Raw genomic sequence first — 19,175 nt, 5'->3', positions numbered from 1 at the left:
TTTGAGTTATGTCCCCTGCAGCATCCTTCACAGCATGGTGACTGGTCCCTGCATAATATTATTAAGCAATTAGATTTATGGTAAGGGGGTATGGGAGGTGGTGAATCACGCATCAATGTCATTCAATGTCTTCCAACAGTAAGGTCACTGAGAACTGCACTGTTCTAGTAAGGCATTTGTAAAGGTATTGTGTGACTAAATCCTATACATGTACAGCGGTGCTTGAAAGTTTGTGAACCCTTCAGAAATTATTATATTTCTGCATAAATTTGACTTAAACTGCATCAGATTTGACACAAGTCCTAAAAGTAGATAAATCAAACAAAGAAGTCCAAGAAAATCAAGGAAATAATCCAATATCATATACAGGTAGTCCTCGACTTACGACGTTGAGCCGTTCTTACGCGGCGTCGTAAACAGAATTGTGACATAATTTGGAAACATACGTAACTGTACCATACGACGCCGCGTAGGAACGGATCAACGTGATTTAGTGTGGAACCGAGGAAGACTGTACCATATACAGTACAGTACAGTCTTCCTCAGTTCCGAGCTGCTGCACACTAAATCACGTACTGTACAGGGAGAGCTGGCAGCTTGCGTTTATACGGGAGCTGACTTTTTCTCATAGGAATGCATTGGCAGACTGCTGTGGTTCGATCTTAGACTCCGCCTCCTCACAGACAAGCCTCCAGCAGAACCAGTGTTGATTGGCCTAATGCTGTACACTGTCCAATCAACGCTGGCCAATGCATTCCTATGAAAAAAGTCATCTCCCGCATAAATGCAAGCTGCCAGCACTCCAAACTAGCAAGGACCTACTTGCTCAAATCTAGTTGTAACCACAAAACGTCGTAACCCGAGACCGTCATAACCTGAGGACTACCTGTATCTGTGAGTGGTGAACCTAGGATTAGCAGATAATTTGAAGATGAATGTATAGTAGGTGTGAGTGGGTGACCTGTTTTGTTTAAAGAACGGGATCTATCATTAAGTGTGATCTATAAAACACAATTGTGGAAAGGTATCATGACACAAACAAAGGAGATTTCTGAGGACCTCAGAAGAAGGGTTGTTGATGTTCATCAGGAGAAACTTGGAGAAACTATTCTTTCCCCTTCTGCTAAATCAACTCTTGGCTTTGCCTCAAGAACTGAAACAAAATGTGCAACAGAAAAGCAGCTTTTTTGCAATGTATGTCCTCAGGCTTAGTGGAGTCCAAACTCCTTAGGACTACCAATCCACAGTCAGACAGACTGGGGTATATATTAAGACTGGCATTTCCTATACAGTGTCCCTTTTGTGTATGATTGAGGGGATGTTCACACTTGCGCCCGTGTCTACCCATTGGGTCTCCATCCTATTTTCCAGGAAAACTGCATAGGGGACGGCTTCCTGGCTTCATTTCAATGGGTTTTTAAAGCAAACCGCTGGTGTCCGTATGCAACCTCTCCTTGGGTAACGTTTTTTTTTGCATGGACACAAAGCCAGACATGCAGAACTTTGTGTCTGCCCCCAAAAAATCGGTTTCCCCACGGAGAGGCTGTTTACGAACAACGGCAGTTTGCTTTAACCGGTTAAGGACCAGGCCCAAAAGTATGTTAAAGACCAGGCCTTTTTTTTTCAAAACTGACATGTCACTTTAAATGGCAATAACTTTGAGACGGTTTAACTTACACAAATGATTTTGAGATTGTTTTTTTCGTAACACATTATACTTCATGTTAGTGGTAAATATTAATCAATATTTTTGTATTTATTTATAAAAAAAAACTAGGAAATTTGATGGAAATTTGGAAAAAATTGCAATTTTCAAAATGTGAAATTCTCTGCTTTTCAGGCAGATAGTCATACCACCCAAATACATGAATAAATATTATCTCCCATATCTCTGCTTTATATCGGCATCATCTTTTGATTGTCTTTTAATTTATTTTGGACGTTACAAGGCTTACAAGTGGAACAGCGATTTTCTAGATTTGCAAGAAAATTCTCCAAACCAATTTTTTAGGGACCGCTTCAGTTCTGTAAGGAATTATAAAGGCCTATATAATAGAAACCCCCATAAATCACCCCATTTTCAAAACTACACCCCTCAAATTATTCAAAACAGCATTTGGGATGTTTGTTAGCCCTTTAAGTTTTTCATAAGAATAAACATAATATGGAAGTGAAATTTAGACATTTCATTTTTTTTCATTAATACATTCATTTAGACCTAAAATTAACACATTCACAAAGGGTTAAAGGAGAAAATGCATCTCACATTTTGTTATGCAATTTCTCCCATGCACAGAAATACCCCACATGTGGGCGTAAACTGATTTTTGGGCACACGGCAGTGCATGGAAGGGAAGGAGCGACACTGGGTGTGTGAACAGCAGATTTTGCTGGAATAATTTTCAGGCACCATGCCTCATTTGCAGAGCCACTAGAGTACCAAAACAATGGAAACCCTCCAAAAGTGACCCCATTTTAGAATCCACACCCCTCACAGAATTCATCAAGGGGTATAGTCAGCATTTTGACCCTACAGTGTTCCACAGATTTTACTAACATTGGGATGTGTAAATGAAAAATTACTAAAATGTCACTTTATCCCCAAAGTTTTAATTTTCACAAGGGGATAAAGGAGTAAAAGCCCCCCACAGTTTGTTAAACAATTTCTCCTGAACACGGCAATACCCCATATGTGGCCATAGTCTGCTGTATGGGAACATGGCGGGGCTCAGAATGGAAGGAGCGCTATTTGGCTTTTGGATGGCAGATTTTGCTGGAATAATTTTAGGTGCCATGTCGCATTAGCAGAGCCCCTAGAGAACCAATACAGTGGAAACCCTCTAAAAGTGACCCCATTTTGGAAACTACACCCCCCACAGAACATATGAAAGGGTAGAGTGAGCATTTTGACCCTACAGCTGTTTCACAGATTTTATTAACATTGGGGCATGAAAATGAAAAATTACTTTTTTTTCCAATAAACTGTCAATTTAGCCCCAAATTTTTCATTTTCACAAGAGGATAAAGGGGAAAAAGCTACATAAAGTTCGTTAAACAATTTCTCCTGAACACGGAAATGCCCCATATGTGGTAATAATCTGCTGTATGGGAACATGGTGGGGCTCAGAATGGAAAGAGCGCTATTTGGCTTTTGAAGGACAGATTTTGCTGGAATATTTTTCAAGTCCCATGTCGCATTTGCAGAGCCCCTAAAGTATCAATATAGTGGAAACCCCCTAAAAGTGACCCCATTTTGGAAACTACACCACTCATAGAATTTATCTAGGGGTTTGGTGAGCATTTTGGCCTCACAGCTGTTTCACAGATTTTATTAACGTTGGGACGTAAAAATGAAAAATTACTTTTTTTTCACACTGTATCGTCCATTTAGCGCCATATTTTTAATTTTGCAAGTAGTTAAAGAATTAAAAGCCCCCCACAGTTTGTTACAAAATTTCTCCTGAACACGGCAATACCCCATATGTGGCCATAATCTGCTGTATGGGTACATGGTGAGGCTCAGAATGGAAAGAGAGGTATTTGGATTTTGGAGGGCAGATATTGCTGGAATAGTTTTGAGGGGCCATGTCATATTTGCTGAGCCCCTAAAGTACCAATACAATGGAAACCCCTCAAAAGTGACCCCATTTTAGAAACTACACCTGTCATGGAATGAATCAAGGGGTATTATCATTTTGTGCCTAAAATGCTTCCAAAAAATGAATGTCCAAAATGAAAATTGAAATTTTGAAAGAAATATGCCATTTCGGTGCCCAATACGTTGCACCCACTTTGTGTTGTCAGAGACCTGCACTCCTAAAACTATTAAGGGGCCATCCCAAGGGGCAAAAAAATATATATGTGGGTGTAAACTGCTGCTTGGGCACACAGCAGGGCTCAAAAGGGAAGGAGCAGTGCGCTTTTTAGCTTTTGGGGTACAGATTTAGAGGGACTTTCTGGGGTCCATGTTCCTTTTGGAGAGACCTGGAGGTAACTGTAAACCCCATTTTGTAGGGGAAAGTTTAGGGTCTCTGCAAAAGTGTCATGGCATCCAAAAACCAAACCATCTGTGCTCCAAAAACCCAATAACCCTTCTGTGTCCGTCTGTGCCCTAATATCAGTTTATACCCACATATGACATTACGTCCGTTATCCCGGGTACACCAGTGTCATACATGTGGCATAAACTGTAGTTTGGGCACACAGCAGGGCGCAGAAGGGAAGGAGCGCTATTTTGGTTTCTGGAGCACAGTTTGGTTTTTGGACGTCACTTTTGCAAAGCCCCTGAATTGTCAATAAAGTGGAATCCGCAGACATGTCACCCTATTTTGGACACTAGCCCACTCATGGGATTTATCAAGTGGTGTAGCGAGCATTTTTAACCCTTGAGTGTTGCATTTATTTAGTTTCCAGAAATGAAATCGCAACTGATAATGAGAAGTTAAAAATGAAAAATTTCCAGAGATTCGCCATTTCAGTACCCGATATGTTGTGCCCAACTTATGTCAGCAGAGACACTCCAAAAACTGGTAAGCGGGTGGTATCCCGGGCACAACAGCTTTCAGAGTGTTCATCTCTGATACAAGTCGGGCACAATATATTATGCACAGAAATGATGTATTCCTGGAAAAATGGTCATTTTCACCTCTCACAATCAGCTTCGTATTCATTTATGGATAATAAGTTATAGCAAAACTTGAGGGCTAAAAATGCTGTCTGTACCCCTGGATAAATCCTTCAGGGGTGTAGTTTCCAAAATAGGGTCTCATATCAGGGGATTCCACTTTACTGGCGTTTCAGCTGTGCAAAAGTGTCATGGCATCCAAAAACCAAACCGTCTGCGCTCCAAAAACCCAATAACCCTTCTTCCCTTCTGTGTCTGGCTGTGCCCTAAAATCAGTTTATACCACATATGACATTACTTCCGTTATCCCGGGTACACCAGTGTCATACATGTGTCATACATGTGGCATAAACTGCAGTTTGGGCGCACAGCAGGGCGCAGAAGGGAAGGAGCGATATGCGGCTTTTGGAGTACAGATTCAGATGTTTGGTATCTGGACGCCATGTCATGTTTGTAGAGCCTGTAAGGTACCAGAAAAGTGGATTCCCCAAAGGAGTGACCCCATTTTGAAAACTGCACCCCTCAAAGAATTTCTCAGGGGGTGTAGTGAGTATTAGTATCCGGACGTGACTGCACGGCGGATGGCGAAGAGGGAATATATAAGCTGTGTGGAGTATATTGCAGACACCAAATTCCCTACTATGTCCCAGTAGCTCCTATGATTGGGGGAGTCACTCTGGGGGTCACTTTGGGGGTCACTTCTGGTGTCTGTTCCCTCATAAGCTGTAAATCTGGGGTGTCCCCTGATATTCCCTCACACTGCTTATACATTCCCTTCCTGACGCCGCCAGTTGTATTCTAATAATTTGGCGATTTTGGGGTTTTTTGTCTTCACATTGGTAGATGCTATATTTTCTTTATTCTTTTGGTGACGTGGCCATATAAGGGCTTGTTGTTTGCGGGATGTGATGTATTTTGTAATGACACCATTTTTGGGTGCCTACAACATACTGAATACATTTTATTAACTCTTTCTTGCTGGATTTAAAAAAAAAAAAATCAATCCTGGCATTGAGTTGTACCCTTTAAATTTTGCGCCATGCAGCGTACAGTATAAGTAACATGTAGCCTTTATTCTGCGGGTCGGTACGGTTACGGTGATACCTCATTTATAGTATTTTTTTATGCGATACTAATTCTGCAGAACAAAAACACATTTGGGGACATAAATCAGTGATTTTTGCATCGCCATCTTCTGAGAGGCGTAACATCTTTATTTTTCGGTTGACAGTGTTGGTTGAGGGCTTATTTTTTGCGGGACAACCTGCGCTTTTTATTGGCACTGTTGTGGGGTGCATATGATTTTTTGATCACTTTTTATAGCATATTTTGTAAGGTGATATGGTGAAAAATCATTACTTCCGGCGGGTTTTTTCCGTTTTTTTTTTTTTTTTTCAGATGTACACCGTATACATTAAATATTATTTCAGTTTTATTGTACAGGTTGTTACGGACGCGGCGATACCAAATATGCATTGTTTTTATTAATTTTTAGTACCTTTTTTTTATATAATTCATTTTGTATAGAGAAAAAGGGATTTTTGGGCTTTATAACTTTATTACTTTTTTCATACACTTTATTTATTTATTTTTTTTTAACTTTTTCATGTGTCCATTTAGGACACTTCAATGCTTTGATGAAAGCATCAACTGATTCTGTATAGTAGCTTGCAAGACACGAGCAGGACATGAGCCTGCTCGTGTCCTGCAAGCTACAGAGGAAGTGAGACACATCGCTCACTTCCTCCATCGGTCGGCAGGATCAACCAGGTATGTGGGGGCTCCGGTAGTCTGGGGTCACTGGCCAGACCCCAGACTACCTTCTACTGACATCGGCACCCCCCGATCTCGCCGCGGGGGGTGCCGATCAGCTTCAATCTGCGGCGGATCCCTTTCGATCGCGCCGTGATGTTTCACGGCAGGATCGAAAGGGTTAAAACGTTCAGTCGGAACTGAGTCCGACTGAACGTTGTTGAGGGGGTGGTTAGGTGTCAGTAACACCTAACCCCTGCCCTCCCCCCGCCCCACCCCCTGCCTAGTGAGTCTCTGAAGACCGGCCGTAAATTTACTATCGGCTGGTCTTAGAGACCAAGACTGCTGGCCGTAAATTTACGGCCAGCGGTCTTTAACCGGTTAAAAATGAATGGGTTTTAAAACTGACCGCCGGGAAGCCATTCTCTATGTAGTTTCGCGAGGAAATAGGACGGAGACCTGGTGGGCGGACACGGGCGCAAGTGTGAACTCCCCCTTACTGTTTAAATCTACTTCCCGACTACACTGTTTCGTACAACAAAAAAATTATACATTATGGCAGGTTGTCTCAACATATATACCTGCTAATCTGAAGATGCCCCAGCTCCAGAAACCCATTGCTATCTGTTACAAGGGATACCAAGGGACAATCTTGGGTGTCACTAGGAGAATACAGACTGATTGGAGGTGACATCGACGGCCATGCAGTTGTCCAAAAATGTATTTAGCCTTCTCGTAATAAGCACAAATTATTATTAGTCAATGATATGTATGAATGGCTCCCGAGTAAAGAAATGACATTGGGGAAACTTTTTAACCAAGTTTCCCTTTAATGCTCACCAATGACCTCTTGTCCATTTCCTTTAATAATAGAAAACGGTCTAATTGCTTACAGCACATTTCCATTCTCTCTGATTTCATGCAGGACTATTTAGCCCCCAGGCTAAGCATAAACCTGGTAATTTTCCATTGGCTTAGGTTTCAACGAGTCCTTGGAACAGACATTTGAGGTGAAGCGAAGACAGAAAGATAGTTTCATTGTACGGACAAAAAAAACTCACATATAACTCATTTAGTCATTCTCAGACATATGGTTTTCAATATTGAAGTGCTGTACAAGTCACAACAAGTTATCCACTATCCGTCGGATGGAGGTCACTTGCTGATCAGTGGGGGTCCAAACATTGGGACCCCCACTGATCATGCAAACTGAGATGCAGAGAAACCATTGGAGATAGCCAAAGTACAATGCTCAACTACCTGTGATGATTCCCACTGAAATCAATGGAGTGTATATTTCTGACCTGCTGCTCATGATCAATGAGGTCTTATTGGTCAGACCTCAACCAATCAGTAAGTTACCCCCTACCCTGTAGATAGGGGGGTATGTTGTGACTGGAATACTATTTTAACTAAAAAGTTTCATATATGAATTTCATTGTGGTAAAGCGATATCTTTTCGCTTCTGGGTTTACACATGACGTTAATTATGCATTTTTATAAAATAAATACATTATTAAATTTTTATTTATATAGCACCAACATAATCCGTAATCCGATAATTTAAAAATCATAAGGTTCATGTACTCACATGCTAGGAATGAGGATCCAGTTCATGAGAGTTTATAATCTATAAAGTAGAAGGGGTTACACCACAGGTAAAAAAATACTTGTATAGTGGGCCAGCCATTATTATGATATAGGGTAACACAAATAAATAAAGCAGTGGAACGGTCACCAGCCAGTGCCCTATTAGTGTTAAACAGGACCTTTCATTGCCTCAGGCACATACGGTTGTATATATTGCTAGAAAGCCGACAATGCGCTGAATTCAGCACACAGTTGGCTTTCCCATTATGGGGGGAATAGATATAGGCGCAGTTACCGATACCTCTTCACTGTCAGAAGGCCGTTCCTGACAGTACTGTCCGTAGCACTATACTGTGCGGGGACATTCCTTACCACCCAGCCATGAGGCTGAGCGGTGAGGAACACCCCCCCAGTATTACTCTATAGGAGGGTATTGTCAGCAAGGAAGGGGGGGTGCATTCTTCACCGCTCAGTCTCATGGCTAGGCAGTGAGAGACACCCCCTCTGACAGTATAAAGCTATGGACAGTACTGTCAGGAGGGGTGTTCCCAGCTAGACTGTCAGGAACGTCCTTCTGACAGTGAAATGCTATTGGTAACAGCACTGAATTCAGTACACTGTTGGCTTTCTAATATAAAACTGCGTGTGCCCGAGGACAATAAAGTTCCTTTTTAATCTGATTGTCCTGGAAAGTACATTCCAGTGAACTGGTGAAACTCGGGAGAAAACTTGAAAATGTGAGTGAGAGGTTCTGATAGAGGATGTTGGTCTTCTGACAGAATGGACCACATGGGGTGGTAGACATGTATGAGGGAAGAGCCACAGGGGGCTGCAGTGCTGTGAGGGGCTTTGTGGGTGAGGATGATAAATATAAATTGTCTTCTATGATTCTATGAAATTCTGCATACCCCCTTAGCACCTTCTCTCTAGTGTCATATACAAGAAAAAAAGGTAATGTTGACTTAGCCCTGTTCCCATCACAAATAGAGAAGATCAGTCTACAGGTGTCTTCCATTCTGCGCTATGTGTGACAATAATGTCACTGCATCACAACCAGTCTGTGATAGAGATGAGCGAACACTAAAATGTTCGAGGTTCGAAATTCGATTCGAACAGCCGCTCACTGTTCGAGTGTTCGAATGGGTTTCGAACCCCATTATAGTCTATGGGGAACATAAACTCGTTAAGGGGGAAACCCAAATTCGTGTCTGGAGGGTCACCAAGTCCACTATGACACCCCAGGAAATGATACCAACACCCTGGAATGACACTGGGACAGCAGGGGAAGCATGTCTGGGGGCATAAAAGTCACTTTATTTCATGGAAATCCCTGTCAGTTTGCGATTTTCGCAAGCTAACTTTTCCCCATAGAAATGCATTGGCCAGTGCTGATTGGCCAGAGTACGGAACTCGACCAATCAGCGCTGGCTCTGCTGGAGGAGGCGGAGTCTAAGATAGCTCCACACCAGTCTCCATTCAGGTCCGACCTTAGACTCCGCCTCCTCCGGCAGAGCCAGCGCTGATTGGCCGAAGGCTGGCCAATGCATTCCTATGCGAATGCAGACTTAGCAGTGCTGAGTCAGTTTTGCTCAACTACACATCTGATGCACACTCGGCACTGCTACATCAGATGTAGCAATCTGATGTAGCAGAGCCGAGGGTGCACTAGAACCCCTGTGCAAACTCAGTTCACGCTAATAGAATGCATTGGCCAGCGCTGATTGGCCAATGCATTCTATTAGCCCGATGAAGTAGAGCTGAATGTGTGTGCTAAGCACACACATTCAGCACTGCTTCATCAAGCCAATACAATGCATTAGCCAGTGCTGATTGGCCAGAGTACGGAATTCGGCCAATCAGCGCTGGCTCTGCTGGAGGAGGCGGAGTCTAAGATCGCTCCACACCAGTCTCCATTCAGGTCCGACCTTAGACTCCGCCTCCTCCGGCAGAGCCAGCGCTGATTGGCCGAAGGCTGGCCAATGCATTCCTATGCGAATGCAGACTTAGCAGTGCTGAGTCAGTTTTGCTCAACTACACATCTGATGCACACTCGGCACTGCTACATCAGATGTAGCAATCTGATGTAGCAGAGCCGAGGGTGCACTAGAACCCCTGTGCAAACTCAGTTCACGCTAATAGAATGCATTGGCCAGCGCTGATTGGCCAATGCATTCTATTAGCCCGATGAAGTAGAGCTGAATGTGTGTGCTAAGCACACACATTCAGCACTGCTTCATCAAGCCAATACAATGCATTAGCCAGTGCTGATTGGCCAGAGTACGGAATTCGGCCAATCAGCGCTGGCCAATGCATTCTATTAGCCCGATGAAGTAGAGCTGAATGTGTGTGCTAAGCACACACATTCAGCACTGCTTCATCAAGCCAATACAATGCATTAGCCAGTGCTGATTGGCCAGAGTACGGAATTCGGCCAATCAGCGCTGGCTCTGCTGGAGGAGGCGGAGTCTAAGGTCGGACCTGAATGGAGACTGGTGTGGAGCGATCTTAGACTCCGCCTCCTCCAGCAGAGCCAGCGCTGATTGGCCGAATTCCGTACTCTGGCCAATCAGCACTGGCTAATGCATTGTATTGGCGTGATGAAGCAGTGCTGAATGTGTGTGCTTAGCACACACATTCAGCTCTACTTCATCGGGCTAATAGAATGCATTGGCCAGCGCTGATTGGCCAGAGTACGGAACTCGACCAATCAGCGCTGGCTCTGCTGGAGGAGGCGGAGTCTAAGATCGCTCCACACCAGTCTCCATTCAGGTCCGACCTTAGACTCCGCCTCCTCCAGCAGAGCCAGCGCTGATTGGCCGAATTCCGTACTCTGGCCAATCAGCACTGGCTAATGCATTGTATTGGCGTGATGAAGCAGTGCTGAATGTGTGTGCTTAGCACACACATTCAGCTCTACTTCATCGGGCTAATAGAATGCATTGGCCAATCAGCGCTGGCCAATGCATTCTATTAGCGTGAACTGAGTTTGCACAGGGGTTCTAGTGCACCCTCGGCTCTGCTACATCAGATTGCTACATCTGATGTAGCAGTGCCGAGTGTGCATCAGATGTGTAGTTGAGCAAAACTGACTCAGCACTGCTAAGTCTCTGCATTCGCATAGGAATGCATTGGCCAGCCTTCGGCCAATCAGCGCTGGCTCTGCCGGAGGAGGCGGAGTCTAAGGTCGGACCTGAATGGAGACTGGTGTGGAGCGATCTTAGACTCCGCCTCCTCCAGCAGAGCCAGCGCTGATTGGTCGAGTTCCGTACTCTGGCCAATCAGCGCTGGCCAATGCATTCTATTAGCCCGATGAAGTAGAGCTGAATGTGTGTGCTTAGCACACACATTCAGCTCTACTTCATCAGGCTAATAGAATACATTGGCCAATCAGCGCTGGCCAATGCATTCTATTAGCTTGATGAAGCAGAGTGTGCACAAGGGTTCAAGCGCACCCTCGGCTCTGATGTAGCAGAGCTGAGGGTGCACAAGGGTTCAAGTGCACCCTCGGCTCTCCTACATCAGAGCCGAGGGTGCGCTTGAACCCTTGTGCAGCCTCGGCTCTGCTACATCAGAGCCGAGGGTGCGCTTGAACCCTTGTGCACACTCTGCTTCATCAAGCTAATAGAATGCATTGGCCAGCACTGATTGGCCAGAGTACGGAATTCGGCCAATCAGCGCTGGCCAATGCATCCCTATGGGAAAAAGTTTATCTCACAAAAATCACAATTACACACCCGATAGAGCCCCAAAAAGTTATTTTTAATAACATTCCCCCCTAAATAAAGGTTATCCCTAGCTATCCCTGCCTGTACAGCTATCCCTGTCTCATAGTCACAAAGTTCACATTCTCATATGACCCGGATTTGAAATCCACTATTCGTCTAAAATGGAGGTCACCTGATTTCGGCAGCCAATGACTTTTTCCAATTTTTTTCAATGCCCCCAGTGTCGTAGTTCCTGTCCCACCTCCCCTGCGCTGTTATTGGTGCAAAAAAGGCGCCAGGGAAGGTGGGAGGGGAATCGAATTTTGGCGCACTTTACCACGTGGTGTTCGATTCGATTCGAACATGGCGAACACCCTGATATCCGATCGAACATGTGTTCGATAGAACACTGTTCGCTCATCTCTAGTCTGTGACAGCTCACTGCTCCACAAATGTATTCAACTGTGTCTGTGTTTTGATGATACAGATATTTTTCATGTAAGGCTACACCAGGCAGCCCACTACAGTGCCTGAAAACCAAAATTATCCCGCAGGAATAGTGTCCTATTGCCTGTTAGTGTGAAAGTCTTCCAACTTCTTATGAAAGTGTTATGTCATGTCTTATGCCATGAAAATCAAAAGCTCCAAAGAATCACAAACCAAAATGTGATATGTGCTAATAATCTCATATCTTATAATTGGCTGATCTGGCCTAAAAAGGTACTCTGCATGTTATTCCAGCTAGTCCATGGATATTGCTTACACTCGGTACTGTATAGTCTTTGATTTTGCATTGAATATTAGAGAGCTGATCATAAGATAAGATCATAAGAACATTAATGATAATCATTATATACAGAGGGTGTTCTAATAGACATTGATCCGCCATCTACAGGTCATGGTCATTGTCACTGTTCACATTTACTGTGTGTCCCTTTAACCAGCGGCAACTCACTAGCAGAAACGTGGTCAGATTAGGAATAAAGAATAACTGGATGATTATATGTGCTTATGATGTCAAGAAATGCCTATATATTATATTATATTATATTATATTATTATGCATGATGTTGATTTTCTTATGGTTGCGCTCAATGATAAGATGGACAATGTATTATCACAGAGCATATTACATGAATGTGTGACCAGCTGCTCATACAATCTACATTGTTAGATGGCTAATAGGGTAACTTACTGGCTGTGTCTTCTGAGCAATGATGATTGAGGTAGATTGTGTTATATACTGGCAGGTGACCCATTGAGTAAAATGATAGCCCATTTACATGGGGTGCCAGCATTCACAACATAATGGCAGCAGCCACAAAGCAGATGTTTCTTTTCCAGTGTCTTTCCTTTATAATAAATTCATACACATGGGAATAGAAACTAGCTCGATGTTTGACCTGGATTAAATTTTCAGTAAAGTGAAAAAAATTTAAAATAAAAATATAGCACATATATATACTGTGTGTGTGTGTGTGTGTGTGTGTGTGTGTGTGTGTATATATATATATATATATTTCTGTTGTCCTTCTCTGTTCTAAGAGCAGGATCACTGAAATACCAGAAGTAACATGTCTGTTGTATCCATTCTATCATGTCCTCAGTCGTATTATCGGACAAATAAGTGCTGCATGTTGCCTTTATCTATGGACGTCATTCTATTGCATATTCTTTGATTTATTGATAACACCATGGTTGCTATTGTAGTGGGCTTTAGATAGTTAATAGAAAAATGGTAATTTGGGGTGTGATATTGTTATGGTATGTTGACACTATTAACATGTTCTGATATTATTATGATTATTATATCAGTGGGGTCTGGCACCCAGCACCCCCACCACTCAGCTGGTCCAAGGAGCCTGAGCGCATTAGCTACACAGTCAATGAAACTATAAGTTCATATCTACGTCCACTCTGTAAAGTATTCAGAAACAAGCAATTTTTTTTATTATATACATTATAAATGTTCTTATATCTGCCTGTACTATTCATTTATGACAAAAATTGAAGCAGCGGCTTAAAGGGGTATTCCCACGTCGCATACTCACCAGTCTTCGTTGCTGTAAAATCTTCTGTCTTCCTGCTTTGTTGCGTCATTGGTGGGCGGGGTTACATATGCAAAGCCAGCGGCGAGATGCCGCTGGCCCTGCGTGCACGCACATAGATGGTGAGACCAGTCTAGCCTTCACAATGCCAATACAGACCCGGCATCCGCTGTAATAGAGAGGCGGATGCCGGGGAGGGTTAGACGCCAGCACAGATGCCTGCAACATCGCTATGCTCCTAGCCTACATGAAGCCAGTAGCGGCAGGAGCGATGCTGCTATTCCGCTCCTCCGCCCCCCCCCCCCACCAAATAGCAGCATCGCTCCTGCCGCTGCTGGCTTCATGCAGGCTAGGAGCATAGCGATGTTGCAGGCATCTGTGCCGGCGTCTAACCCTCCCTGGCATCCACCTCTCTATTACAGCGGATGCTGGGTCTGTATTGGTGGCCCCTTCCCCCCAAAGGGTAAACTACCCCCCTCCCCCTCCAGGCTCGCTCCCTGCACTTAGCCCCTCCTCCCTCCCCCCTCAGAGCAGCAGATACATCACTTGACTTATGACCAGATAAGTCAAGGGATGTGTAAAAAAAAAAATGAATAAAGTAAGATAGTGGACAAACAAAGCAGTTTTGCTGAAGCAGTGTATTTAGGAAAAGTCTTACATCCACATTAACAAGGAGTATAGATAGGATCCTTCTGATGGGACAACCCCTTTAAGACACAATCTTACATAGAAATTGGAAAAACTAGAACTCACACAGTTATTCAGGATATAACAGTGGTGGCTTATCCATAGTGTTAGAGAAAATCCTGTAACATCATATAAGTGTAGAATGTTTATTTGTGTGTAATGTTACTTCAAGCCACAATAAGTTTGTATGCACAGAGAACTCAATACAATAAATGTTCATTTAGGCTAAGGTCCCACATTGCAGAAAAGCTGCTTTTCATTGCAGACTTTTGTACGTTTCTTAGAGCCAAAGCCAGGAATGGATTTATCTGATGGGAGAAGTCTTTATATTTCCCAATCCTTTTCAAACTATTCTTGATTTGGCTCACAAAAACCTGCAGCAAAATCTGCAATGAAAAAGCATCTTTTCTGCAACATAGGGCCTTAGTCTTCAACTGACTTTTATTTCATAATACACGAAATTTTCTATCACAATTACATTGCAACTCCATCATAATCAAAGTCTAATCCTTGTTGACTCACATACAGATCAGCCACTATTTATTTATTTTACCAACATATTCCAAAGCACTGTACATATTGTCAGCACTCACATCAGTCCCTGTCTGGATTAGGGCTCAGAATCTGAATTTCTATATACAGTTTACCCATGAGGTGCTAATGCACACAGTCTGTGATGGGTCTATATTCAGGGAAATCACCAACCTTCTATACCTTCAACCCGTGGTCCAAGCTGCAAATCGCAGCATGCCTTTATATCTATGGAAACAATGGCGTTTCCATATAGGTATAATAGGGGCAGAAAGTCCACAGTGGAAACTTCTGCAGGAAAAACCGCAAAGTTTTTGGCTGCGGCTCGCTATGTTGGGACTTAGCCCAAAGTAGGTTTCCTTTAATTGGAATCACCTGGCAAACTACAGGTGTTTCAGATTTATCTAATTTATCTGAAGAGTCCTAAAACATAAAACCATCCATAAGTTTCATTGAAAAACAAAAATATTAATCTCTATGACTTAAATCCAATCTGCATAATAATTTGATATGTGGTGTCTATGGGACAGTGATGACAATGTCTGTAAAGCGCTGCAGAATATGTTGGCGCTGTACAAGTAAGCATAATAAATAACAATATCATACTTTTAGATGTCATTTTTCTGTTTTGTATTTTATGCCTAAATTCTGTTCATGCTGCATATACATCTTTACTTGATTTATGAGATCAAAGGATTTTTCTAATATTAGTGTCTGTTCACATAACGGAAAGTGAAGAGGAATTGGATTCTTCTCCACTTTCCAGCTCTGTGCATTGTCTACACTTTTTGATGCTGGTTTAGTGATTAGTCCCAGAAACAGTATAATAAGTTGCCGTCTTGAGTCGCAGGCTTTGTGGCTGAATCAGCTGCAGAATTTACAGCAAGATAAAGTAGGACACTTCTTTTTTCAGTGTCCTAAAAAAAGAGAAGCATTCTTCGCTGCCACTCACCGAAAACAATAAAAGGCAGATTCAGGCTGAAGTTTGAAGTTGCTTTTAGGCTGAGGCCCCTCATTGCAGAAACGCAGCTTTTTTTGTTGCAAATTTTGTTGTTTTTTTTTTTTTTTGTCCCAAAGCCAGGAGTGGATTGAACAGAAGGGAGAATTCTAAGAACTTCTTATATATTTCCCATTCCCTTTGCAGCCAGTCTTGGCTTTGGTTAAAAAAAAAACGCAACAAAATCTGCAACAAAAAAGCTGCATTTCCGCAACATGGGGCCACAGCCTTATGGTGAAATCTGCCTCAAAATCTACTCTAAGGCTAAGGCCCCATGGGCCGGAAACACAGCTCTAATGCGCTGCGGGAACAACCGCAGCGTGAACGCATCACAGCTCTTCCCGCAGCGCTTTGAACAGAATTGTTCACAGAGTTTTCCTCCGCGGACTGTCTGTTACAATTACATCTACAGGAAAGCCGCTGGCGTTTCCATAGATATAATTGACATACTGCGGTTTTCAAAACTGCAGGGGTTTTGGAAATCGCAGCATGTCCGCGCTGTGATTTTTTTCTGCAAAGTGGGGATGGGATTCGCATGAATCCCATCCCCACTTTGCAAGTACTGTAAAACACAGCAATTTTTCCTGTGGCGCTTCTGCCGGCCTAATTTCCTCCATGTGAACATACTCTAACTACATGGTGCTCCATGCTGCATCAAGTACACTATCTATCTAAAGAGATCTATCTATTTCCCACGGCCTCACTTACTAATCCCGGCTCCTGCTCACAGCCTCCGCAGATCACACGGAGTAAGCACGCGCTCATTTTGGCACAATACACATGTAAAGAATACACGTGTAAAAATAAGACTCCCATTGACTCCAATGGCATTTTTTACACGTGTAAAAAACACATAAAAAATGCGTCGCTGGAAAAATCGTTGCGTTTTACAGTACTTGCAAAGTGGATGGGATTCATGTGCCGGCAACCGTGAGCAGGATCGGTAAGTAAATAAGGCCCGGTACCTGCTGAAGTTACTTAGACTATTAAAAAAAAAATGCAGCGGTGAGCGCACATATGCCGGCTCCCATAGAAAGAAATGGGATCTGTTTTAAACACCGCTGATTCGGAATGTTTACACGTTCAGAATCAGCCAGCGTATACTCCGTGTGAAGGGGCCCTTAGTGTCCCTGGCGCTGTGGCAGCTGCTACTGCTGCTACCCCAGTAGTTACATCCCCTGCCTACATGGTTCTTTGCACTGTGACACATATTCCATTTGGTATCAACTGGATGGAGATATTCTCTCTTAGAAGCAATGCTTCTAGTGCAGGTTATCAACAGAGACCACATACAGAGTCAGATGCAGCATGAATGAATTTCCTTTAATCTGGGCTGTAACGGAATACCGATTCCCTACATCTCCATCCCAACCCAGGTAGGCTGAAAATGGTGGTGGAAAATGAAGAGGAATCCCTCGTCATCTTCTGCAGTGTGAATTTACCCATAATTTTTACGTTGTTAAGTTACATGTAAATTACTGTAAGGAAAACTGGTGAGTGGATATCTCCAAAATCATTCACTGACAGCATTCTGCTGAAAATGTGTGTGTGTGTGTGTGTGTGTATGTATGTATGTGTATATATATATATATATATATATATATATATATATATATACATATACATACACCGGCCACTTTATTAGGTACACCATGCTAGTAACGGGTTGGACCCCCTTTTGCCTTCAGAACTGCCTCAATTCTTCGTGGCATAGATTCAACAAGGTGCTGGAAGCATTCCTCAGAGATTTTGGTCCATATTGACATGATGGCATCACACAGTTGCCGCAGATTTGTCGGCTGCACATCCATGATGCGAATCTCCCGTTCCACCACATCCCAAAGATGCTCTATTGGATTGAGATCTGGTGACTGTGGAGGCCATTGGAGTACAGTGAACTCATTGTCATGTTCAAGAAACCAGTCTGAGATGATTCCAGCTTTATGACATGGCGCATTATCGAAGTAGCCATCAGATGTTGGGTACATTGTGGTCATAAAGGGATGGACATGGTCAGCAACAATACTCAGGTAGGCTTTGGCGTTGCAACGATGCTCAATTGGTACCAAGGGGCCCAAAGAGTGCCAAGAAAATATTCCCCACACCATGACACCACCACCAGCCTGAACCGTTGATACAAGGCAGGATGGATCCATGCTTTCATGTTGTTGATGCCAAATTCTGACCCTACCATCCGAATGTCGCAGCAGAAATCGAGACTCATCAGACCAGGCAACGTTTTTCCAATCTTCAATTGTCCAATTTCGATGAGCTTGTGCAAATTGTAGCCTCAGTTTCCTGTTCTTAGCTGAAAGGAGTGGCACCCGGTGTGGTCTTCTGCTGCTGTAGCCCATCTGCCTCAAAGTTCGACGTACTGTGCGTTCAGAGATGCTCTTCTGGCTACCTTGGTTGTAACGGGTGGCTATTTGAGTCACTGTTGCCTTTCTATCAGCTCGAACCAGTCTGGCCATTCTCCTCTGACCTCTGGCATCAACAACGCATTTCCGCCCACAGAACTGCCGCTCACTGGATGTTTTTTCTTTTTCGGACCATTCTCTGTAAACCCTAGAGATGGTTGTGCGTGAAAATCCCAGTAGATCAGCAGTTTCTGAAATACTCAGACCAGCCCTTCTGGCACCAACAACCATGCCACGTTCAAAGGCACTCAAATCACCTTTCTTCCCCATACTGATGCTCAGTTTGAACTGCAGGAGATTGTCTTGACCATGTCTACATGCCTAAATGCACTGAGTTGCCGCCATGTGATTGGCTGATTAGAAATTAAGTGTTAACGAGCAGTTGGACAGGTGTACCTAATAAAGTGGCCGGTGAGTGTATATACACACTATATTCACATGCTCATGGCCTCTTGGTCCTCAGCAGAACATGACATCATAATGTATCACATTCACTTGGGGCCACACAAGGTATCCTAGCTGTAAGTGACATCACAATGAGGCATGGAACAGTAATATCCCGGCCGACTGTGTTCTCAATCAGATAAAGACAACTGGAAGAAGACAAGGCTGCAGTATCCAAAAGAAAGTCATGCTGTCTTCTTTACCAAACTGCTGCTGTGTAACATGAAATCAACCCCCCTAGGTGTGGAGAAAGGCTGATTCCAAGAGGAGGCGCTATATTGCAGGTGTGGGACCTCCTTTTACACTGGTATGTATATGTACAGGTCAGCAGGAGACTTTGAAGGAGTCTTAGCAGGTGCTGGTATAACAGTTGTAACCGCT

Source organism: Leptodactylus fuscus, chromosome 1 (assembly GCF_031893055.1).
Source record: "Leptodactylus fuscus isolate aLepFus1 chromosome 1, aLepFus1.hap2, whole genome shotgun sequence".
In the NCBI taxonomy this organism is placed as follows: Eukaryota; Metazoa; Chordata; class Amphibia; order Anura; family Leptodactylidae; genus Leptodactylus; species Leptodactylus fuscus.
Note: the sequence above shows the minus strand (reverse complement) of the source record.